The 26,286-nt window shown below is 43.4% G+C and overlaps 2 pseudogenes; one reads left to right on the top strand and one right to left on the bottom strand.

The window, feature by feature from the left end:
• Positions 1-10,774: 10,774 nt before the first annotated feature.
• On the top strand, positions 10,775-13,016 carry LOC119176052 (uncharacterized; annotated as a pseudogene).
• Positions 13,017-20,462: 7,446 nt separating this feature from the next.
• LOC142775034 (kinesin-like protein KIF21A pseudogene) lies at positions 20,463-25,772 on the bottom strand (annotated as a pseudogene).
• Between the last annotated feature and the right edge of the window lie 514 nt (positions 25,773-26,286).

Below are 26,286 nucleotides of genomic sequence, written 5' to 3'. Positions count from 1 at the left end.
GCGATCGGTAGTTTTATAAAGTTCACTCAGTTATCTCCCGCACACGAACTGATCTACGCTATTTTTTTTATTTAGGCGTGCATTTTGTGCGTTACTGAGTAACGTGACCTGCGAAAGCTAAAAGATCACTCGGACATTTTTGTCTTTCCAGCTATAGCAAGCGCAGAACATTTGCTAAAAATAAATTTTTTTTCGGCATTACACTGTGTTTAGAACAAATGAAGTGCCGAATTCGGACCTTCGTGCATGTTGACCAAATGTAAGCCGCACTCTCGGCAGAATTCGCTGTCCGCTGTGGTGGAGAAGGGGTTTTGGTACTCTGCTGCTCACCAGAAGATCGCGGGTTCCATCCCTGCTGGGGTGGTCAGATTTCATTAAAAGTAAAATGCCACAGGTCCGTGCTTTGCGCATTGTGCATAACACGAAATCGATATTTCCAAATCCCTCCACTACAGCGTCTCTCCTAAACAAAACGTGGCTTTGGGACGTTTACCTTGAGCTCATTTTACCTTGAGTTGAACATCTGTCTTTATCTGATGGCATTACTTGCTTCCTAATTTGTCCAGCTGTATAGCTTGTAGTAAGCGCTCATTACTGTGTTTTACTACAGACATTTATGCAGAACCATTTGTAGGGTATTTGTGCTCAACAGGTGGAACTAAAGGTGGACAGCAGTTTTCCCTGACCCCAGCAAGTATCATAAAGTGGCACTATTATTGTACCCAGTAACTATAGCTGAGGCCGTATTACGGTCCCATAAATTTTACTTTTCACGGGGATAAAGAATGCGATAAATATATTCGCTTATTGTGTATGTGGCTAAACAAAGCAATAAGCCATCCTGCTTCTAAAATAGATAATATAGCACTTGCGTGGCTTGTTTGGTTGACATGCAGCTTGTCACAGATGAGGAGTGTCATCGAATTCTTGTTTGCTCATCTGTAGCATGCTGCTGGTCAACCGATTATATAAGTGTGCCAACTGCCCGAAGAAGTAGCGTTAATTCACTGACATGCACTGTGCAACACTGGCATGCTGAGCTTGTTGGCTGTAACACATGTAGACCACAAAAACTCAATCAATGGAATCCATGTCGGAGCATTCAACAATAATTGCATAAACCATGAAACTTCGGTTCAGATAACATTCACATTTTTTAGATAACTACTCGTCGAAGGCCCATTAAGCATGTGGCTGATGGTTATGTTTTTTATTATTAGTGAAATATTATACTTTTCCTGCTGGTATTTTCGAAAGTATAAATGAATCAGTGCATAGTGCATTACTGCCATGGTCAGCTAGGTTAACTGAATTTGTTTGTGTCATTTATATAGTGTTGCATTTCATGAGACGCCTGCTTGGCCTAAGCTTCGAGTTGTCTGGCAACAGCCTTGTTGCACAACTTTCTCTCAAAGTGTTTTTTACCAGAATTCATTGGCAAGAAACCAGAACAAATTATTGGCAATGCTCTAACAAACAAATCGTTGCAGCCTCCTCCTGGCCTGGTGAACCTGGTGATGTCCACATGCAGCCAATGCTGGTGTGAACATGAGTTATGTATTAATGCAGGTAAGTCACAGGCTTTATTGGAAACATTTCTGACATTATTTCCACTGAATAAGCATTTGCAATTTATGTGTGCTTTCTCACGTGGTGAGGTTTTGTCTGTTTAAGAAACATGGAGTGCTGATGTACCATAAGAATTTCCTTGAATGCATTGAAGATATCTTCCAGAAATCGCGATAAGACTTCAAATCCATTTAGTTTGGAAGATACTAAAATTTGTCTTTGACTCAAGTGTAGTTTAATCCACATAAGCAACCTATATGAGACACCGAAACATCAGAAGAGTGTTGTTTTGGTCATGTGACCCTGTGTAACATGCATTATGAAAATTTTCATTTTTAGTAATGGCATTGCATTCAGACAATATGCTGTCACTTTAGCCATTCATGTAAGCACCCTGTTAAAGTAGAGATTTGCGTTATTGTTACAGCATCATAATGAACCTAGCACAGAAAAACAAATACATGTTTGATACCGTGTAGAGGCATAGTCGTAATTTTTTTATAAATTCTGCTCCAGCGTTATCTCACATATTTGTGCAGCATTTCTGTGCATGTTTATATATATCTAGAGCGCTTAATTTTTGAAGGAGTTCGAAATCCAACTTCTTGCTGAGCCAATGATGCCATGGGTCTTAATGTTTATTGCAATATTGAATTATTTTATGCTGTTCTCATTTCAACATGTCTGAACTTCCCTGAAGCACCATTTCAAAGGGGTCCTACGTAATGAAAGCAAGTTGGTACTTTCACACTGCTCTTTTTTTAGAATGCTACAGTAGCTTCGTGCTATACAGAAGTGCGATTACACACTCTAGGTACCTTCGTAGCACATCTCATCATGAACCACTCAGGCTTGCAGCTAAGTTTTGTTTTCGTTGTTGCTTTGATTCAATGTTATGTATGGCTGTGAACATTGTCTTATAGTTAAATACTTGTAGTACTCGGCAACACCTTATGTCAGCACAGATACTTTTGGCAAAAATTTATTTCTTGCAGATAGACATGCAGAGTGGTGCTTCCTGAAGCATACAGTGCCTGTTGATCTTTTGTTCACGGATCTTCAAAGCCGTATGATGTTTGTTAGATAGATATGTGAGGTTTAACATCCCAAAACCACTATATGATTATGAGATGCGCCGTAGTGGAGGGGTCCGGAAATTTCGACCACCTTGGGTTCCTTCACGTGCACCCAAATCTGAGCACACGGGTGTACAACACTTCCGCCTCCATCGGAAATAGTATGATTTTTGTCACTAGGGCCAAGTGCGACACAGAACTAATACATTACTCCTATTGCCATTCACCTGGTACTAGTCTGTTGCATCATGGTAAATGTATCCCATATTATAAACTTGTCTAGTGCAGAAATCACCACGAGGATGGAGATGCGTTACTCGCACCTTCCAGCCAGGCTACACTTTTTGTTAATGTAATGATTCACACATACTAAGGGATACAGATTTGTGGTGTTGGACAACCCATAAATTAACAATAGCATATCTGTATTGTTTTTAGATGCCTTAAACCAATCCATACTGAGAAAACATGCTACAAATACACAACAGAAACACACAGCGTTTCATTGGTGTGTGACCTGTCAATTCTTTCTCACTGAAACTATGGTTATACAGTTCCTTGAAAAAGTGATGGCACACAATGTTTGTTAGTCATTTTGTTTTTTATTTATGTAAATTTTGAGTTCTGATTGGAACAATTTCCTTAGTTTTTTCATTTCTTTCATTGCATATTGGCTTCTTGGGTGTTCTTACTTAAGGTCATTTACTTTAACCCTTAAAAATGCTCCTAATTTCTCTTTTTTGTTGCTTTACTACATTAATTTCCGAGACAGGAACACGTCTCACCATTGTTCATGAAAAAAACTAACAGCTTGGAATGTGACATAATTAGAAAATTGCACAATGCAGCATGATGATCTAAGAACTAGAAAACAATTGCAAAAGAACTCATTGTGGGGCTAGTTTTAATTTTAAAACTGTCATTCATTTTAAAATGGTATCAAAACGTTGAATAATGTCGGCTTTATCAGAATGCATTCTCTGGAACTGCAGTAATGCCCACTATTTTAAAATATGGTTTCTTTAATTATTTGTAGTCTTATTTAGGTGTCACTAATGCGCACTGCTTGGTGCCATACAGTTTACAGTCTGTACACAAGTGAAAGTCAGCCTTGACGCAGTGGTCACGCATTTAGTAGATGTAGGTTATCCTCAATTTGCTGTAGCCACTCTAACTGCCTTTACAAATGCTGCCTTGCAAATGCTGCTTTTACAGTTGTAATGATTTGGAGAAGGTTTGCACCTTATGTCATTCATAATTATATTGTGCTTTGGGACCTAAACCTGAGATGTTACCAGAGTCCTTCCATACTTTTACTGGTCATGAAGTTTAGCCCTAACCCTATGGAAGACCTTTTTGCGCTGGAATTGGAGGTTCGAGGCCTCAGGCAGACCAGAGAGAACCTGTATGCTGGCGTTGCTATGGGGTCAATGCATAATATCGTGGTGTTCCATCGCGTAGTTTTTCACCTTATGATTACTATTGTGGCTAGGGTGCTGTGCCTAAAGGTGGGGTAGGATACTGCACAGCTGCTGGGTACCTGTTTGTCGATCCGGTTACAACAACAAAAGACGAAAAAGTCTCAGAGTTCTCGCTGCCTACAGTGATTGGGGGGAAAAGTGGTAGTGTCAAAGGCTGCAACAAGAAATTGGTCGTTTCACATTTGTTCCCAAATGTGCACGTGTGGGAAAAGCGCTTTGAGGAGAGTGACATTGTTCACGTGGACAAGTGGTCAATTGGAGGCATGGTCATGTCACCACGCACGTTCCAAAACTTTTGCTGACGCTGTGCCGAGAAGTTTTCACGGCCTCACGCGATATTTGTATGTAATGCAAAAAAGATGTAGAGCTCGCTCGCCTACCAAGCGTCGCTGGGAAGCTTCAGGGAGCGTAAGAACGTTTACAGGACAATAAGGTCTTCAAAGCAAATCACAAATGATAGATTACAAATGTAAACTATTCTCATAATGAAATCGCTCTTCATGAAAAAGGGGAGGGGAGAGATTAGAAATATACTGAATTTATCAATAATAAGGACCAAAAATAAATGCTCCTTCTGACTACTAACACATTCTACAAGGAAAAAAATTGTTATAATTATGAAATGATTGACAATGCTCAGGTACTCTCAAACTGAAACTGGTCAAGTGAATGTTGAAGAATATTATTTAAAAAACAATGCATGAGAGAAAAGAGAAGAGAACGAGAAAAAGAAAAAATGCAGAAAAAACTAGAAAGAAGGAAAAGGAGAAAAAAAGAAAAAGAAAGAAAGACTTGGCTCTGCCCCGTTCATTTTCTTTTTTATTTGGCATTGCCTGCTATATGTTCATGGTGTGGGCTGATGGTTTGCTTTTTCATATCTCACAATAAAGAATGTTTATGCTTATTCGGACTGTGCATGAGCCTTCTTGACATAGCTGCATTGAATTATGACGCATTTAATGAAGACGAGCACACCAGCCGCCTCTTCCTCGTTCCTGTGCAAGTAGGTTATGCAGAACCCCAACGAGTGAAATTCTCACTGTTTTTGTTAATACACACACTGATGTTACCAAAAATGTAGAGGTGATATGCCGAGCAGGCAGAGCTGCATGCAGCTCCTCACAACTTGAAAAAATCTAACCACATTCGTTGTATGCAACAGAGACTTCAGCGCTACCAATTGATGTTTGCAAGGGGGACGGCGCAAGAACAGTTGCAGCACAATACTGTGCAAAACTCGCTCAAGCAATAATAGCGTGGAAAGTCGATTTTTGATAACACATCATGAGCAGGACAACATAACTTTTTTTGTCATATGTACGCCTCTTGCGTGGGAAGCAGTAGGGCAATTTTCACGTTTGAGGAGTCGTGTAAGGCTTTTCACTTCACATTCTTCATTGTGAAGTAAGAAAAACGACAAATGTTTGGCCCACACCATAAACATATAGCAGGCACTGCCCATTGGAAAAGAAAATTGAACAGAGCTGAGCCAAGTGAAATTTTGAGGGGGAAGGATGTGCAGGAGAAGCCGACTCCACCCCAACCAAGTCCAACCAAAAAAAAAAAAAAGATATTGGTTTGGTGTAGAATGTTCATGTTGCTACTGACGTGTTTGACCGAGTTAATGTTCAGTGACAAATTTTTGCAATGCACAGCTTAATGGGGCTGTCTTGGCACATCTGCTTTTCTTGTTTGTTGATAGAGTAAGAGTTACTGTTGATCTTAACTTCTCTTCCAAAATGAGTGCTCTGCAAAACTAAAAGACTTGATTTCTGCCCCAACTTCACCCACCCCGTTGGTGTCAAGTTAGATTGCGTATTGGTTTTCATTAATATTTTGTAGTAGCAGATGCAGAGTAGGTACATAGAATTGGAGTTACTCTAGGCTTTTTGTTTCATTTCTTGATATATTTAATATTTAGTTGATTTAAAATGTGCCAGAATGTCAAGTTTCCTACAATGTCAGTGTTGACATTTTGCCTTTAGAGTAAAAAGAATATAAAAGGAGAGGGAAAACACAGCATGAGTAAGCTACACAGCAGTGTATAAGACCGAGAAACTACATAGCCGGGCCAACTGAGCTTAGAATGCGCTATGGCACTGTAGTGATAAATTATTGCGAAACAATACAAAAATATGAAGTACTGCTTGATTCTCATCACTTGCTTAATTAAAAGCACTGATTTATTTAAAGTGGCAGTTGGTGCAGTAACTGCGAGGCAATTTTAGTATATATATCTTTTTATTGTATGAATCTTAATAACGGACGCTCCGCTGGTAATGAAGAAGGCGATGACGATCGGTGGCTGTAGCAGTAGCTCGCGCACGTCGCTCGCCATTAGCCAGACCTGCCTGATAAAGCATATTTTGCCAAGCTGTGTCTGAACCTTTCTCGACGTACAACACCTCTATTTTAAGTGGTGGAGGTGCCGGGGTACCCATCAACCTTGAACTTCGCAATCGGACGCTACCCTCACCGTTCACCATGACTGCGCCTGGCCCTTCTCAAGCTGCCTTACCAACGACAGTCTACTGTACTGGCGTGCGTCGGCAACGCGACCCACCAATTTTTCGTGGCAATGACGAACGAGACGTCGAGGACTGGCTCGTCGAGTACGAATTCGTAAGCGCTTCCAACAAGTGGAACGCCTGCGACCAGCTCACAAACGTGCGCTTTTACCTCGCTGATGTGGCCAGCCTCTGGTTCAAGATTCACGAAGGCGAAATCACCAACTGGTCCGCTTTCAAGACCACCATCGCCCTGGTCTTCGGTCGTCCCGCCGTGCGCTGGCTTCGCGCGGAACAGCGTCTCCTTAATCGAGTCCAGCGCAGGGACGAGACCTTTACAGGTTACATTAAAGATGTCTTGTCTCTTTGCAAGCGCGTCGATGAACCTCTGACCGAACGCGACAAAATCAAGCACATCATCAAAAGAGTTGACGACGATACCTTCCAGATGCTCGTCGCTAGGAATCCACAGACCGTCACCGATGTTGTCCAGCTTTGTCAGGAGTACGATGAGTTACGTAAGCAGCGTGTCTTGACATGCAGGGCCGCTGAAGATATGGCTGAAGTTTCCGCCCTCGTGCACGACGTACCTGCTGATCACACCGTCTTACTGCCCACATCAAACAATATTGATTCGTAAAGAATTTGCGCGTCAGCTTTCTCTTGTGGCCGAAGCATTTGAGCCAGTGACCTCGTTAGACCCAAGTCTACACCAGGTCATTGACACACAGGTCACGCAGGCACTGCCTTCATCGCCAACTTAAAATAGAGGTGTTGTACATCGAGAAAGGTTCAGACGCAGCTTGGCAAAATGAGCTTTATCAGACAGGTCTGGCTAATGGCGAGCGGTGTGCGCGAGCTACTACTACAGTCACCGATAATCATCGTCTTCTTCATTACCAGCAGAGCATCCGTTATTCAGATTCATTACAGTATATAGAAACACCGAATGTATATATGACATAGAATGTTGGATATGCACTGTCAAAAGTTGCAACCACTGCACTTCCACGACATGCTGAAAACCACCAGCGTCATTGTAGAACTCTCGATTTTACACAATTGTTCACTAGATGCTTCAAGAAAAAAAAATAAGCATGCTTTTATAACAGCAGCATATCTGACAGTGGAATTGGCATGGCGTCGAATTTCTAGCTTAAAGGCCTCATTCGACTAAATTCCACTGTCTTAGATCTGTTCTGAATTTCCTTGAGGTTAACATAGCTCTGAAGTGTATGCAACCTTCAGGGCTACATTTATTACGGTTTCACCACTCCTGCGCGTGCCGTACAATTGCAGTGCCACGGCCACTCAGATTCCCCGTCGTGGGCGAGGGCACCCCTAGAGGTTGCTCCTGTTTGTATATCAAATTTTTGTCGGAGCTTCATGACCAGTAAAAGTATTCAAGGGCTCTGATATTACTACATTTTGTAGAATACACCCACAAACTCGGTGATTGTGTACAAGTGTGGTATCAAGGTGCCCTGAGCTATTGCTGCTTCATTGGGCAAATGCGCATCTAACTTTATAAGGAAGATCAAGAGTCATCAACTGGAGGTTTACTACCTAATCTATGCTTGCATAGTTGAAAGTGTAAATGTACAAAGCACACTTTGCTTGGCTGATTGGTCCATGGTCATGTAAAAGCCATAAAAGTAGGGCTGTTTTTGCATGAATAAATATTGAGGGACAAGTCGAAGGGAGCATAAACTTTTTACTGTTTATTCATCTTATACTGCAATGAAGTATATACTATATGCACAGAAATGTGCAGCAAGCTGGGCACACATCGAGCGCATACTACTCTTATAACAACCTGTGGTATGAAAACTTGCTTTCCACCTGGGAGAGAAACAGGAAAGTATCACTGATACGTAAGGAACGCCATGCTTTTATATGAAATGCCTAAAAGATTTAATGAACCGTGATGTCCCTGCTGTTAATGAAAGTGTGAACCTTATTCAGCCACAGCTCACACTGTGAATTACAGCGGCTCGCAAATGTGGACGTGTTCGATGTCCTTTATTGAAAGCCTTTGTTCCAGCGCTCTGTCATTCATGCATGTTCCCACCTGACTGACACGCGTCTTGCCGGAAGATAGCAAAAATGCGTGAGCACTGGTGCCAAAGTTTGCACACCATTCGGTGTGCTTTTCATCACAACCATTTTTGTTGCTCCCATGAGATAGTATAGGTGAGCGTAGCTGAGACAGCTACCCCGGCCCAGAAAGGACAATTGACATGCTGTGTCTGCTTGCAACCTTTTTTTTTTTAGGTTATGTGCAATCCGGTGCATCTAAGGCACGAGCTGAGGCCTCATCTTTATCCACTCCAGTTTTACCCAAGTACCGTGGTGTTCACTTTGGAACTTCTGGAAGAACGACTTGGCGACGACGATAAGGAGCATGTGAGGCAGCCAATTTGATTTTTAATCAATTCAATTAGTAGCTTTCTGTATGCTGTTTGAGCATTACTTTTCAAGTGCAGACTGGTGGTTATGTTGAGCTGAATTCCTTTTTACTGTTGCTAAATGCGATGTCTTGTATGGCAGCAATCTTTTTGTAGACCTAGGTAATGCTAACAGGTGTCACGGCTCTGTAAGGCAATGTGTAAGCTTATAAATTTCAACTAGCCGCAACCCGGCAACACGTGTGCGAACACCAATCTCTTCGAGAGGCAGCAAAAGGCCACAAAAGCATTGTTAATAGTGTAATATGTAGGGGTGGTTGATTCTTCTGCAATAAAATAAATGTCAATATAGCTGTAAACATTCACATTTTCGCACCATTAAAATGGCATTGCGAGGCATAGTTAATAGAAATAAGAACAAACTGCACACAATATGAGCGACAGAAATAGCTAATGCTTTGTCTTTGGACATGAGAATCTACGTTGGAACTGATGGACTTTCTCTAAAAGCTCGAGAAGCTACAATCATGTCTGCGACATTCGGAAAAGCAACACCACCATTTTATTTAGGCAACTTCTTGCGCAGGAAAACAGTTCATTGTACGGAGCAGATTAAGAGGAGGCGCGAGTCAAAAAGTCGCGGTTTTTCTGAATAGAATCACTTTTTTGATTGACTTTATATGGTCATGTTTGGTATATGAACCTTTATTTATGTAAATATCAAGCTGCAGTTTGCACGAGAAGTCACCCAAAAGTGCGCCTAAGTGAGCGCCGGTGACACCGGAATTCAACAAAAGTCGCAAAAGTTCGCGCCGTTTGCATAGTTGCGACGCGGTCCGGCAGCGCCGCCCGCCATTTGCAATCATCGGGACGCGCAGAGTCACCCCTCTTCTCCAAGATTGTATGACCGCTTGTCTCGTATGTTCTCAAAGAATAAAAGAAAAACAAGAAAGAAGTCGCGACCGTAACGTGTTTTGAATTGCGCACCAATTGGACGGCGGCGCGGGCGACGCTCATTACGTGTAGAGAAGCCCTATCACCACTGCCGCGCGTTCTTGCTAGCAGCAGTTTTCGGTGTTCACTCCGCGTCTCCTTGAGATGACAAGCCCGAAAAACAGCAGTTGAGACGTCCGAAAGTACAGAACTGCGCACAAGTACCGACGAAAACGAGTTAGCCGCTCCTAAGAACGACAGCCGCGAACGACGCTCGCGATGCTCCGCTTAGGCCTACTGCTGACATCGGTCACCACGACATCGGCAACCACGACATTTCTGAAATCGACGCTGCTGTGGAGTTCATCAGCGCATCACGGAAGAAGATGGAATTCTTCAAAAGTGAGGCACGGTCGACTGGTGCTTATGCTGCTAGCACTTTGCTGTGCAAGATCGGCGCATTCACAGCAATGATGGCAGATTCGGCATGCTCCGCTTTCCGCGAACGGAAACTCGCCGTCCGAGAAGTAGCCAAGAAACGCCAAGGACTTTCTTCCTTCTTAGAGCTACGTTGCGACAATGCTGAGTGCCCGGAGTCTGTGCTTTCGTCTACTCATACATCGAAGTGGATCAACTCGGCCAGCGAGTGTGGTGACCCCAGCACGAACATTCGCTATGACAGCGGAAGCTCGCGCGACGGCTTCGCCATAAACGTGCAGGCTGTTTTGGCAGCGCGTGCCATAGGTGCAGGACATGACCAGCTTTCGCGATTTTGTGCGATGATCGGCCTGCCAAAATCGATGCATTAGAAGACATTTCATGGTATTGCCAAGAAGCTCCATTGTGCTGCTGTGAAGGCTGTTAGCCAAAACTTGGAAGAAGCACGAAGGATCACAAAGGAAGCCGTCGGCAACGGCGATGTGCCAGTCATGTTGGACGGCACTAGGCAAAAAAGGGGCCATAAAAGATATAACGGAGTGGGCACAACTGTGTCCCTGGACACAGATCTTTGCCTCGACTTTGAGATCCTTTCGAATTACTGCCTCGCTTGCAGTATACACAAGGACAGAGGTAGTGATGAAGAAATATGGGAAGCCTTCCACCGCCATGTATGTGAAAAAAACACAGAGTGTTCATCCCATGCAATGGAATCTGAAGCAGCAGTGCGCATATGGCAGAGGATATTGTTATGCAATACTCACTGCACTTCACAAATTTTTTGAGTGATGGCGACAGCAAGGCCTACACTGCTGTCTGTGAGGCAAAGGTGTATGGCAATACTGTCATTGAAAAAGAAGAGTGCACCAACCACGTCTCAAATAGCCTAGGCACTGCTTTGCGAAAAATGGCAACACCACTGCCACAAGGGGAAAAGCTCAAAGTCACAGCCATTCAGAAGCTGCAGACATATTATCAAATAGCTATAACAAATAAAAAGGGCAGTGTCCGCAGCATGTACACTGCTTTATGGGCCTCCTATTTTCATTCTTGCATCAGTGATGGAGCTAGTAGCCATAAATTTTGCCCTGCTGGACCAGACTCGTGGTGTAAGCATAGGCATGCTGAAGCACTGAGGGAGCCTACACCAGGCAACATTCCCTTGTTGACTAAAGCAAAGGGCTTGGCAATTATGCCTATTTATAAGCATCTTATACCGGTGTCACACTGGCACTTTTAATTGCGATAAGGGTGATCCAAATAATTTCTCTTGATTGGGATCAACTTTATGACGGCTGCTACACGGCCCAAGCCAATCCGGTTCGAGCTTGGGTGCTTGGGTCAGATCAAATGCCCCATGCAGGTGGCATTTGCGTGCCGTAAAACGTGCTACTGACAAAACTCGACGCACGGTATATCTATAGAGCCCTTTATGAACAATGTTATTCGTGCAAGAACTCCTCGAACATCAGGAACTTTGCAGGCCATTGCGATAGTAATTTCATAAATCCATCACACAATAAAGTTTTCCTAGCACTTACCTGAATATCTGTGTGAGATTCTTAACCTTCGTTTTTTTCTGATGGCCCCCGCTCGTAGCCATGTAGTTGCAGCGAAGCGCCAATCTCGTTGTACGCGCCACTGTTTCACTTCTGGGTCCTCAAGTCTGTTCCAGTTGCTCCTGCCAGCGGGCAATTACACACGCGCATCACGTACGCGCACCACGAAGTGCGCGTACGTTGCGACGTTGTTGATCGGCTTCCGACGCTCATAATCAGTTTCTTTTTGGTGCTCCAACAGCTCCGACGAAGCGAGAGTTGAATTCAGGAAACGGTCGACTGCTCGTCTGCTTGCCGTCTGCTTCTCCCATAACTACATGTGGTGGATGCGAAGCCTAAAATATGCCATACTTTAAATATAGTTTCAATTTAAACAGTTTAGAATTTTCTTTTTATAAACGCTCAGCTGTTTTAAAGCGTTTTTATCGAAGTATGCTCGATTTTCTTGTTTATTGTGCTTTCAACAAGCTCAGCTAAGGGGTGCAGACTGCAGCGAAATCGCGATCTCTCAGGCAGATCGCGATGCGTGATCGCGATATTCTTGATCCCGATCACACCTGATCGTGATTAAAAGTTACCGTGTAGCAGCACCTAATCTGCATCCTGGTTAATCCGAATACACACTGATCACGATTAAAAGTGCCCATGTGACACCGGTATTACTTATGAGAGGCTCCTGGCTCGGTGCCTCCATGAAAAGACGCAAAACGCAGCCGAGTCACTCAACAGTAAAATATGTCTGCTGTATCCGAAAACGAAATTTCTAACCCGTACATCTGTAGAGACAGCCACAGCTATTGCCGTGCTGTGGTATAATGAAGGCCATGCTAGCTTTGAGCATGTCCTACAAGAGATTGGAGTACTTCCTCCAGAAGAGTTGGCCACGTACACTGACCGTTGCGATGACCTGCGTATAAAGAAAATGAACTTGAAGCTTACGGCAAAAGCAAGGGCACACCGCCGAGGTGTAGTAAAAAGGGCTCGCACCAAGGAGACCAACTGTAAGAGCTGTAAAGGGCCAAGCTACAGTGCGGGAGGGCTCTGAATACTTTGTGTGCTTTCCGTAAAGTCTGCTATTCAATGTGATCGAAGAATCACATCGTAACAATTTAATTTTCAAGAATACGTGCTTTTGTAACTTTCAAGCCTGTTTTTCTTATTTTCTAATTTTTGGAAACTTGCATGTTTTCCGGGAAAACTTTTGTACACTTAGAATTGGTGCATACTAACGAAATTTGCCGTACATACTCTTGAAGGTATGTAAAGTGCCGATATCTACTCTAAATTGTGCTACCTTTCAGTAGTAGTTACAATAAAACAAGGTTATGTTTCAGGGAACTGAGAGAAACAGTGGTTAAATTGTCATAATTTTTTTAGCACTTTCCAGTAACTGTACACATTTCTTTGCTAGATATCGTCACTCTGTGATCTACAAAGAGCTAAATAAACCATAGCACGATACTGTTTGTGAAAGTTTAGTATATGAAAATGTGCCCTTATAGACAGCTATCATTTGTCATTTAGTATAATATAACTCAATTAGTATATCAGCTACACAAAAACTAATTGCAGATTTGAAGTCTACATGAAGAACTTTCTAATTAGCTGAATTTCAAGTCTAGCACAAATAATAAAAAAAAAGTTTTTTCGGGGAGTGTCTCCTCTTAAGATAGGTGGTCAACATCGACTGTGAGAACAAGTACCCTATCGAAAAATTCGTTTCAAGAAAGTGGGTGATATACGAGAAATGATCAGTCAGAAATTGGTTTTTCATGACAACAGCTGAGCTGCTTCATAAAGAAAGACTAATGACAATCTACGACATATCTTTTTCACTCACAATCGTCCTGAAAGGATGCTCTGTTTATGTGTCTTGGCCATGAAGAACAGAGAAAGGGCGTTATTCTTGGTAGCTGCAATAGATAGCGCAAGTTCTGCAGGTTTCATGTTTTACAATATCCACTGCCTTGCTTTTCACTCTCGTTTCACTGGCTTTTATCTTGAAGTTCTTGTTGGCTGCCCGTCGTGCCATGAAATTGTACGACCTGCATCTTTGCCACACAGCCAGTTTTGGAGCTCTAAGAAACTTTTTTGCTTGTACAATGACACAACAGCTGCGACAGGATCGTTGTGATATAAAATGTAAAATTTTTCCTGGTTCTTGCTAATGTTTCTACGTGTTCGTTTAAGCAACGATGGTTTACTTCCACATCGGCTTTTCTGGCTACTCATCGGTTCAATGCGAGTAATTTGCTAGCTGGCAAAGATTTTGCGGCTACATTTTGGACCTTTGATGAGTACACAGTTTATAATTTCTAGAAAGGGATCATTTCCTAGCATAACGAGGCCTTCTCAGGCGTTACAAAGAGGCTCTTGGGGATTAAACAACATGCTGAAAAATTTTTCCATTTCAGAAAATCTATGCCATGTACTCAACAAAGATTCAAAATTTAGCTACAAATCATCTATGATAGCTTGCAAATTACTTGGTATGAACCAGTGAGTTGTTGAATAAAGCCATGTGAAAGTTGGGGTCGGCATCATACAAGAGGACATAAAAGTTCGATAACTGGGAAACGACTGTCCATATTATATCGCAGTTTTTATGGCATCTGTTGTGGTCCATGAGCAATAATTTTTGGCGCTTCAAATGGATAAAAGCGTTGGCTTTGTGGCAATAGATGCAGATTCGTACAACTTCAAGGCAAAGCAGGAAGTCTGCAAGAACTTTTTTCAGGAAAAAGTCAGCGAGAAAAGAGTAATGTAATGCATTGGCCCTGTGTAAAAACTTGAGCTTGTAAACCTTGCACACTTTATTGCAGCTAGGAAGAAGAGTGCTTTTGTGTGTGCTTCATGATTGTGAGGCACAAGCCAAATTTTCCTTTTACGACGATTGTTAGTGAATGAGGTACATAGTAGGATGGGCTTAGTCAGTTTTTATTGAAACAGCGCTCTTTTACCCTAAAAGACCAGTTTATTACTGAAAATGCCCCCTTTGTCACCCACCTAATCGGACTTTTTGATAGGGTATATACTTGTTCTGGGTTGATGTTGAGGGCCTACTTTATTTTGTCCTGTGCAGTGAATTGTTTTTCTGATTAAGAAGCAGCATAGAGGAGAGTTGAAGTTTTGCCTTCTGAAGAGGTGCTGCTATGATGTTGAAGCTTTTATGACCCTTGTCAAATTCTTTGAGACAGTCACCTCATCAATTTTAAATTAATGGACATTTTTATGTCCAATCACTAAGCATTTGTATAGGCTCTTGTGTGACTCGTGTTTTTTTGCAATTTGTTCTTATAGTCTATTAACCATGCCTTGTACCAACATTTTAATGGCAGAGGTATTGAAAGATTTCAGATATGCTGATGATCTTTTTTCATTATATAAAAGCAATTAACCACTGCTACTTATCAGCCCATTACAAGTAATCTCTCTGTGTATTTGCTAACTCGGAAGTTAGTGCTCTTAGCACATAAGTTCACAGCTTATAACTCCTTGTGAATTTTTGGATTTGAACATTACCCTATAGAGCTGTCACACCTGCTGGCTTTACTCGCCTAGGTGAGCGAAGGGATTGCTGCCATGTGACTTGTCTTGAAGGGGCACCAAAGCCATCCATTATGTCGACGTTGATTGTTCAAATTGCAGTCCGGAAAGCTGGTAGTGTTACTTTTTAGCCAAGGAGGTGCCTATTTTTTTAAAAAAATTACGTTTTAGTGCTCTGCATCAGGTTAGCGGACTTGTTACCCGCGTCAACAAGCGGACCAACCGGACCATCTCAAGTCACTGTTTCTGGGCACAACGTTGCCCGTCTTTATTGTGCTAGTGGGAGCAGACCAAAAGCAGTGAGAGCCACAGTAGCAACAATGGCCATTGATCGTTTTCTCGCCGTTGGCTTCGAGATTGTAGATGCTTTTGTTTCAAATGCGCCCCGCTGGATGCCACCAGCTGTCCCGTGTAACCACGCGAAAATTGATTTTTTTAACCACTCACGTCATTCCCTATAGTAAAGTCCGGCAGTTCTTTTTTTCCATGGATCAAACAGACACGAAAAAGCAGTATTTCATTGCGTCAGATGATGTTTGGAAGGCTCTTTATTCAGTGTAGTTAGATCGATTACTAGTGAATATTTGTAGGTGGTCAATCTTATGTCATGGGGGTCATTTTGAAAATGCCCTACCGTGTCGGTTCTGTTCTTGTGCATTTACCTGAATTTCTCGGTAAGTAGGGCACTGTTTTTGATAATATTGTCGTTTTAGATGTCATACATTGAGCTTTCACTCTGACGTAAATTGTTATTCGACTTTAGTGTCTCTTTTAGTATGCACTTGAAAGGTCATACACAAACGAGGTATGCTGAAGTCTTTTCAAAACCATTTGGATCAGTTATGCATGGCTGCTTTTCCTCTCACACTCAGCAGGAGTTGTGAACCGTGAAGGCTGAGCTTGAGCCTTATTTGCTCTGAGTTGTACACAAGATAAAAAGGTTACAAACAGACATTGCTTGCAGATTTTTTTTTAGAAGGGTGGAGGGGGGGAGATGCCTATTTGTAATGCTGGCATCAGATATTATATTATTATCTGATGACAGCAACAAACGTGGTTACTGCAAGAAACATGCCATATTTTGCACAAAATGTGCCATAGGTGTTAATGAACCTATGATATTCTGTGGCAAGACATGTCACCCAGATAGGATGGTACGTAAATGAGCACACATAGGAACATCACGCTTTGCTAACGTGTGAAGATGGGGCATATTTGCTGGCTCAGTGCAATCCATGATATTGTGAGCCGCGCCTGCATAAGATACAGATTTCGCCCCACCGCGGTGGTCTAGTGACTAAGGTACTCGGCTTCTGACCTACGCGTCGTATGATCGAATCTGGGCTGCCGCGGCTGCATTTCCGATGCAGGCGAAAATGCTGTAGGCTCGTCTGCTGAGACCTGGCTGCACGTTAGAGAACCCGAGGTGGTCGAAATTTCCGGAGCCCTCCACTACGACGTGGCTCATAATCATATGGTTGTTTTGGTACATTAAACCCAACATACCTAAGATACAGATTTTCAGTAGAAGCAGAGATACAGCCACTCATACCACTCTTTGTTACTTCATTGTCTCTTTCGCACGCAGAGAGCATGTTCTTGATCACAGGTATTACTAAGTTGGTATGGTCTCGACCTTGCTGCACATGTCTTTGCCTGTATTATGAATAAACAGTTCAATGTTTATGGCCCCCTTAACTACTTGCTTCGTTATTTTTCATGTAAAAAGAGCCATATTTTCGTGGTTTGTACACATTCAGTGAATGCAGTTTTCTGAAAGTGTAGAAAAGTGAAATGTGTGGTGATACGCGCCTGGCATATTGAATAGTAGTGGAAGGGCATGTGTGAGCCAGCTGTCAGTTAACATGCCATAAGAAAAAGTCATGTCCTGAACTGTTCTTTCATGTTAAGCCCCTAATGTGCTGGATCAATAAGTGTTGCCTTGAAGGTATTTGTGTCCACTTTCTTTTCCGCTACTGTATGTCTTCTCATTTATTGCCGTTTGCGTTGATGCCACTCTCTCTTTTGTCTGTGTTTGCATGCCAAAGAAAAATAGCAGTGCACTTGCAGTGCTCGGTGTACCCATACCAGTTCTGATGTCGGAAACCTAAATGAGCACTTATGCTTACTTTATAAGCAATTTCAATTATCTTAGCTAACTTCTGGAACTGAAATCATTGAAAAGCGTTTTATGGTTCAATTATGTCAGGGATTCTTTAATTTTTGGTTAAACTGATTGCGGCTGGTTTAATCTCTGTTATTGCATCATTTTTCTGCAAAAGCAGTTCGTTTGTTTATATTCTATTTTGTTATAGCATGTCTGGAAATGTACTTCAAGTACGCCGCATGGGGCCAGCCGTGCCACTACAAGAAAACTGCTTCATTCTCATCTGCATGCTCCTAAGAAGTTCCTTTATGACCCAAGCCGTCAGGGCGTATGTTAAGCACCACAGCAAAAGGTACAAATAAACACGTCTTTTTTTCCAAGAAACATCATTGATTTTGTGCTGCAGCTACATGTGGCTGCATGCTTGCCCACACATAGGCGTCAGACAAGAAAGCTTGTTAAAATCATTAGTAGGAGGTAATCTGTACTGAGCTTGTGAAGTGCAATATTTTTAATCAATTCATGAATCTAGCTTCCAAGGCTCATCATTATCTACCAGCCCACCCCTGGCATACACCCAGGGTCGTCCACCCGTCATCTGCCCACCACTCTCATCGTCCTCGATCTGTCCACCTTTCGCCCACCATCTGTCCAGCACCGCACCAGCCATTACCATAATTCTTGAAGATCGGCTCATTATGCCCACTATCTGTCCACCACTCTCACGGTCTACCGTGTCCCACTCGTCTACGTAGAGGACCAACGTCACTGCATTGCGTGTACCTAGGGCCATTCATACGCGCACGTCATGCCCTCATTCTCTAGGCGCGTGCTGGTAGAGTGGAGGGGGAGCAGTGCTCATCTTTTCCGTGGCATGTACCGTTGCAAATTTTGCCAGACGTGATCATGAAGGCATCGTCTACGCATTGCGCTTGTGATCTGAAAATTGTCAAACCTGGTGAGTGGCCTGTCCATCGCTCCCACTGTCCACCCTCCGTCCATTATTACCCATTACGTTAATCCACCAAGATGGTGGGTGGTGGGTCTCATCATGCCCACCATTGGACAAATTTTCGATACGCGCATGCACCCAAATTTGAGCAAACGAGCTTAAAGCATCTGCACCTCCATCGAAAATGCCGCTACCGCAGCGGGATTATATCCCGCAACCTGTGGGTCAGCAGCCAAGTAGCCACTGGGCCACCACGGCGGGGCAGGAAGAACTGTCATAAAGTGGCTTTTAGTCAAATAAGATTGGATTTCATTATTTCTAGTATTCTCTCCTTGGAAGCCTACTCATCAGGTTATATTTACCGGGATATCTGTTCTGCTGTAGAAAGGTTAATAATCGAATCGAGGTGGTTTTGATCGCAAATCTCTCAATTAGTAAAATTTGACTTCTAACCATATAAAGAATATTTAGATTTAAAAGTTTAATGTGAGCCCCTTCATATAACTCGTTTTTAGGCCGATGACCCAGAGTGGGTGTAACCCATCCTTTTAGGCCATCATCATCATACACTCTGGATCCTGGTAGGGAGCACGGAAAAAAGCAGCAGGAATAACTCATCCACCAACTTGTTTCGTAAAGGAGACTACTTCCCCTCTATTCAGTTAAACTGACCGAAGGAGCATTGCATCAGCATGTGCACTGACTATTCGGCGACCGTGTGTTATTGGTTGATGCTATAGTAAGTGGCGTCATGTGCGTGATTGGTGTTTCGATCAAAAAGGAGGAGCCCGGGATGGTTTGAAACGACGATTCAAAGTGCAGAAAAGCACTCTGAACTATGTTGTAATGGTTTATCTGCCACGCTTATGGCTTACTAAACTATGATTTCTTATGCTGTGAAAAATCGTAAATAGTGCCTTTAAACCTGTTTGTTCTTTGTTTTCCTTACTTAGCATCGTTTCTTCTCCCAGAGTCACTTCGAGCTATCAAAGGAGTCCGGGTTCCACGTCAGCAGGGACGTGTTGGGGAGACCCCGACCCGCAACAGCGGCTACAACTGGAGAAGTCTGAGGAGGCCAGGCCCAGATGACCGAAGCAGTGCAACCTGTCACCTTAGGGAATAGAAAAATAGTCCCGCTCTTGCTCCCAGCAACAATATCTGCAGGCGGGGCCAACGGCCGTCCGGCTCATGACGTCAGTCTGAAGTACACACCCATAGTGCACGCTCGTGTGCATTCGCCTTTGAGGAGAAGATGTCGCTCATTTCTAAAGTTAACCATTTATAAGCTCATATATAACACGAATTGGACTCCGCCCACTAGATGAAAAAAAAATTCTCTTAGGCGAATTTTCCCGACTGCCGACTCTACTACAGAACATTTCTAATCATAACGATCGTGCTCCTATACTACAAGTCCAACGCACGTTTCGCTTGACACGTCGATCTTCAAATGCGCGGCCGGCAAACTGGCTTGAGGTATTCACTAAGAAAGATACGCATATGCATCAACACAATTATATTTTTGGCGCAGACAACCAAAATAAAAGGAACAATGCTAAGGTGATATTTGTGCATGAATTAGTGATGCACAACTATGGATAATTGGGCTATAGACAGTACTTATAGATTGGTCTATACTATCAATAGCACTACTATCGATAAGCAATTGGTGTTATTGACCGTGCAATCAGCAGTATCATTAGGATTAGTACTGTCGTAAGTATAATCAATAGTGCTGTGTATGTATATGTCGTTGGGGGGTGATAAGCGATATTACGGAATGATTTGCAATATAGCCAGCATCGGCAGTACTTTGTTCACTCATTTATTACCAATCTTTTGAGTCTGCCTGCAGACTCTGGTTTATCGCTATGCCCAACAGCTTGTTACAAGGTAGCGTTCCTGTGGGTCCACCATGCCTTCGAGAACAGCATCCAGTTTTCTTGGACGACCTTCATACGGGTGCACAAGTTGTTTTCTGGCTGGAGCAGGGTGTTCTGGTAGAACTTGTCGTTCACTGGCTCTGTGCCATCTTTTCCCGGCAGAGCGTCTGCCTTGCTTGCACTCTTTCGGCTCCCTTTTATGCTCCTGAATCTCCATCCTGAGAGCTGTGATCGCATCGTTGGACTTGTCTTCGTTCACCATAATCCGATTCTTGATGTTCTTAAACCAATTCACATGTCTCAGGCTGTTCAGTCTTTCTACGAAGTCTAGATCGCAAGGAGAGACGCAGGCGATCATCAGGGTACGGCTGTTTCCTCCTAGGAAATCCTAAAGTAGCCTGGTAATCTTGGAGTCTCTGTGTGGGACAAGCAGCCTCTTCTTTGACACATCACTTAAGACGGATATAAAATTTCTATGATCAAAAGGCCGCAGTTTATGAATATTTCTTCCTTAGGCTGGTCCCCATAGGCCCCGGTGCATTTATGCTGTTCTGAGACAGCCAGATCGACGAAATGGAACTCAGTGTTCAGTGTTTCGAATTCGCTCATCGATGGACTTTCCTTGTTGACCTTGGAAAGGGTGTAGTCTGCCTCCTGGTCTTCTAAATGGCCATCTTTCAAATTTAGTTGGACCACCCGTTGCTGTTTTACGTGCAGTGTAGAGATGGCATCAGGCCTCGATGACCGTGCATTCATCTGAGCGCTGGCAGTCTTCCGCGAGAGAGCCCCTGAGTCAAGGTACTTCATGACCTGTTCTGCATGACCTGTTCTGTTTCATGACCTGCTCTATGTACAGCCTTGGCAGTAACACCAACAGTTTAGATGTCTCCCTCAGAGTCGTTATGAATGTTCACAGATTTCCTTCCCGTTTTTTGTGAGTTTTTGCCAGGGCTCAACAAATCGAAGATCTCTTCATTACAAGGCTCCATAAACTGGACATTGATCTTGAAGTCCGGGGGTGGTTTGCCTTGGTCTCGTGCCTCTTGCTGGTGGGCTGCGATGCCATCGTGGAGGTGTAGCACACAGCTCGTGGTACGATTCCCTGCTCGTGAGGATTAACCACGCAGATCACAGCCCTTGCCCATCATGTGCAAGTTTTCTCGGATCCATTTTCGCCGTAAGTAAGCACGATGGCGTTGTAGCCTTCGAAACGTCGATCAATGTTATGGCGGACACAGTTGTTGTAAATTGTCTCCTGCAGAGAGGGGCACCCGAGTGCAAGTTTTCTCGGATCCATTTTCGCCTTAAGTAAGCACGCCGGCGTTGTAGCCTTCGAAACGTCCATCAATAATATGGCGGACACAGTTGTTGTAAATTGTCTCCTGCTGAGAAAGGCACCGGAGTGCAAGTTTTCTCGGATCCATTTTCGCCTTAAGTAAGCACGACGGCGTTGTAGCCTTCGAAACGTCCATAAATAATATGGCGGACACAGTTGTTGTTAATTGTCTCCTGCTGAGAGGGGCACTCGAAGCCAAGATCGAATGTAAACGCTTTCTTGCCTGCCATGTCCACCAATGGAGACGCTGAGGATCCCGCGCGCATGCAGCACTTCGTGGACACCCCAAGGAGCCGTGGGCTTTTTCATAAAGCATGGCCGCCGAGGACGTCGATGACTCGCGAGCAGTACAGAACCAAGCTGATGCTGATGATAATGAATCCTCTAGCATAGCTCGTACCCACTCAGGGTGATTAGCCGAGAAATGATCAAGTAATTTAGTGAGACTTGCACAGGAATTAGAATGATTAAAAAGCTAAGTTCAAATATTTTTGCATTACTAATACTCATGCAAGTATACTTAATGTGTTTAGTTTCATGAAGGTAAGTACAAATGGCACCAAAATCTTTCGTGTGGCTGGAGGCGATGTTCGAAGCACCAAGAGAAAGCATGTTTCCTAATTGTCTTTCTCTTTTAATGCTTAAAGATCTTTCACTTTCTTCGCTTTTTTTTCGCCTTCTAAATCTGGCACATCATATTTTGAAATAAAAATAACACAATATAACCTTGAAGCTGTGCAGTTGCACCACACAAAACGAACGTTTTTCTGCTGGCGTACGAGCGCGTTTGTCACGTGGTATTTTTGTATTTCGCGGGTATTTGTAATAGGAAGAAAAACACTACTAAGTAATAGATGTAAAGTTCAAGACTGTCTACTCGGACGTTTTGCAAACCGATTTACAGTTAGCTTTCTCATTGAAAATTTTATGTAGCTTCCTTCTTTCAAAAGTTAGTTAAGCATATCTAATTAAAGAATATTGGAAAACAAAAGAACCAGTCCGACTAACTTCAGGCAACGCTGAGCAACATGTGTTTGGTCGCGTCGTAGTTACGTGTTCCCGCATATTTTTAAACTCTGGCTAAAGTTACGTGGGACACCCTGTATACTATCCATAGTAACGTGAAACTTACCGTCCGTAGCGGTATCAACAGTTGCATCTACTGTCGTTAGTTCAATAGTGACTCATTTATCGATATTGCAGCGAACGTAGTAACAGACAGCGACGAAGCGACGTCTTGCTTGCCCTCAGACCAGGACGCAAAAGCTCTCTTCTTTCTTCACTTCCAAGGGATTCCACCTACAGTTGATGGCTCATACCCATTACCTGTGACATTACTCCCTCTCCTCGAAACGCATCGGCTCGATGCTGGTAATGAGCGTTCAGAAAAAAAAATGAGAACGAAAAGATGCTACCATGGAACCCAACAACTCCGTCGTAAGGAAAAAAAATGTTCTGGTGTCATAGAAGTACTCAATAAAGAAAGGAGTTAGTACACAAAACAATAAAAAAAACCAAAGTGACAAAAAATAGTCATTGCATGGTAAGTTAGTCCACGTTCGATGGATGACGCGAGAAATATGGCTGGAGTCTTGACACGTGCACCACATCACTTTGTGGAAACCGACGGGAACGTCTTGAGGCGCCCTCAGGGAGAACTTCATACGTAACGTCACTGAATCGGCGCAGAACTTTGTAAGGGCCGAAGTAGCGCCGAAGCAACTTCTCAGAGTGACCACGCTGTCGGATGGGAGTCCACACCCAAACTTCATCGCCTGGTTGGAAGGTAACCTCTCGGTGTGTAAGGTTGTAGCGGTGTGCGTCGGCAGTTTGGCGAGCCTGAATACGGCATCGGGCGAGTTGACGGGCCTCCTCGGCGCGTTGAGCGAACAATGCAGCGTCCGCGTTGAACATGCTAAAGTTGTTGGGAAAAAGCATTGCGTCGAGCATAGTAGTGACCTCTCGACCATGAACTAAGCGAAATGGGGTGAAACCTATACTCTCTTGGACTGCTGTATTGTTAGCAAAAGTTACGTAAGGGAGTATATCATCCCAGTTCTTGTGATCAACGGCCACATACATTGACAGCATATCTGCAATGGTCTTGTTCAACCGTTCAGTGAGTCCATTTGTTTGGGGGTGATAACCCATGGTTTTCCGATGTTCTGTACCACTTAGTCTCAGCACTTCTTGAAGCATCTCTGCGGTGAAAGCTGTACCACGATCAGTAATTATCACAGCTAGCGCTACGTGGTGAAGTACGATGCTGGTAACAAAAACTTCGCGATTTCGGCTGTGGTAGCTTTGGGCAGGGCCTTTGTTTCGCTGTAACACGTTAAATAATCGGTGGCAACCACAATCCACCGGTTTCCAGACGAAGAGGTGGGAAATGAAGTGTATTTTGTAATCTGAATGGTGAAACATATGCACTATGCCGGAGACGAGTATCTCGTTACTTTTTTGTTGCTATTAAGCTGATGTGTTTCGAGGAAAGCAAAGAAGTCTTTTTTTATGCTAAGGCAAGAATAGGCACGCCGTCGGTCAGGGACACGTTATAAAATCGGCAAATGGTTAGGCATACCCACAGACTGTCCAATTCAGTAAAGCGTCCCATATGCCGCTCACGATACGTATAAGTGAGGAGGTAGTGCAGACGTAAATATATCTCTTTCAAGGCCGGCCGGGCATTTCAGTAGTTATTATAGCATTTCTGAATTTGTAACAACACAAACTTGTCCTCGTGTGCAGTGGTAGAGAAACATATATTTCGCGAGTCTTGTGGTGAAACAGAAACACTTGGTAGAGAAACAGAAACAGTGGTAGAGAAATATTTCCGCAGGCCTGGTGACAGCATTCGCTGCGCGAGAAAGAACTTCAGTATTGCCGCGTGTGTGTTTCTTTTTTTAAGAACGCAGACGGCATCAGAAATATCTACCCAAGCAATCCCACACTAAATGGAATTGCAGACACCTGCATAAATGTGGCTCGATGGCAGGGAAACGTGTTCTACCGGGTCCTGAGTACCTGAAGTGACTAGCACACCGGGCCATCAGAGGTAAGGCTAAACCAACGGCTGCCCCGGACTCCAGGGCCCACCTGAATTTTTATAAGTATATAGTTTCTTTTCTTCTCTGTTCTTCCATTTGCAACGCAATAGCGGTACCATAAATATTTACGTCAGAACAACTAGAAGAGTGAAGTGATCTCAACTTCACCGGTGGATCCCCTTAACTTTGCATGCGCTGTTTTGTGCTATCTGTGTTTTTTTACTGCTGTCAGCAAGAAAACTGTATTTTTTCAAGTTTTCTTTTACTTTACAGGGTAAAATTAGGGGGTAGCCACAGCGGCGCTTTTCGCAGAAAGTGCGATAGGCGAAATAGTCTAAAAGATCAATTTTTGGATGAATAGCAATGTGAAATCGTCTACAAATCATGTACAGAGTGGCCATCCAGCTATAGGCTGTTGCATTGTCCCTTAACAGGTACTCTTATATATAGTGACATATAAGGAGAGTATCGGCGATGGAAGTTAGCAGGGGATTAGGAAAACCTGCTTGTTGAAGGCACTGATTTTGGTGTGAAAAATTACATTCTATCTGTGTGTGACAAGATTGAGTTAGAGCTGCTTTTAGGCAGATTCGGTTATGCGCAGATTCTGTTTTCCTACATATTGCACTTGGTTTGCAATAAACTTCGGTTCTTAGTTCAGCGCTCTGTTCTCGTGTCTTCTATCCCCTCCTGTCGTTTGCGGTGTTGAACACTTGTTTCGCCACTTCTTGTTTGCGCTTGCGGACCAGTAGCTCATACTGGCTCTCGTTCTTTATGAGCTTGGGATGCTCATGTTCGGCTGACTTAATCTTCTTGAGCTGGCCTTGAAGATGGTTCAGCTTTGACTTAATGTAAGTTCTGATCTTTCGCACTTTCTCACCTGTGTCCTTGGATGCACCCGTAGACCTCAAGATTTGATAATTTGATCATTTTCTACCTCTGTCTTTCGTGTCTTGTGCTGCAGCTGCATCAGCGTGTTTCCGAACCACATGCGCATAGATTGTAGCCTGAACTGACACTGTTCAAGTTCGACTATCATCTTCTGCTTCAAGGAGATCTCGGTAGTGAGTGGTGCCAGGTCCTTGTCAATATTTTTGTCTTCCTACGGTTCCTCAGCTTTGGAGTCTGAGCTTTCGTTACCACAGTTCTGAGCGGTTTCTTCGTCGACGTTTGATATTTGGTCGCTGCGCTCGTCCTCTTTGTTTCTTGTATCACTTTGCGCAGCAGTTGTCAGCACGCACCTACAGGTATTTCTCTTCAATGAAAATGGAAGTAGGAAAAGTTTACTTCTGAACCATTGAGCGAACCTGCTACAGAAACAACCGACCTAACTATCGGATAAAACATAAGCGACAAATTGAAACACTTCTAAAATGAGATTTTGCGTCGCTTACATGCTTGAACTAACTGCACAAAAGGATTATGTCCATTGGTTTAGACTGCT

Source organism: Rhipicephalus microplus, chromosome X (assembly GCF_043290135.1).
Source record: "Rhipicephalus microplus isolate Deutch F79 chromosome X, USDA_Rmic, whole genome shotgun sequence".
Taxonomy (NCBI): domain Eukaryota; kingdom Metazoa; phylum Arthropoda; class Arachnida; order Ixodida; family Ixodidae; genus Rhipicephalus; species Rhipicephalus microplus.
Note: the sequence above shows the minus strand (reverse complement) of the source record. Positions and strands in the feature narration are given on the sequence as shown.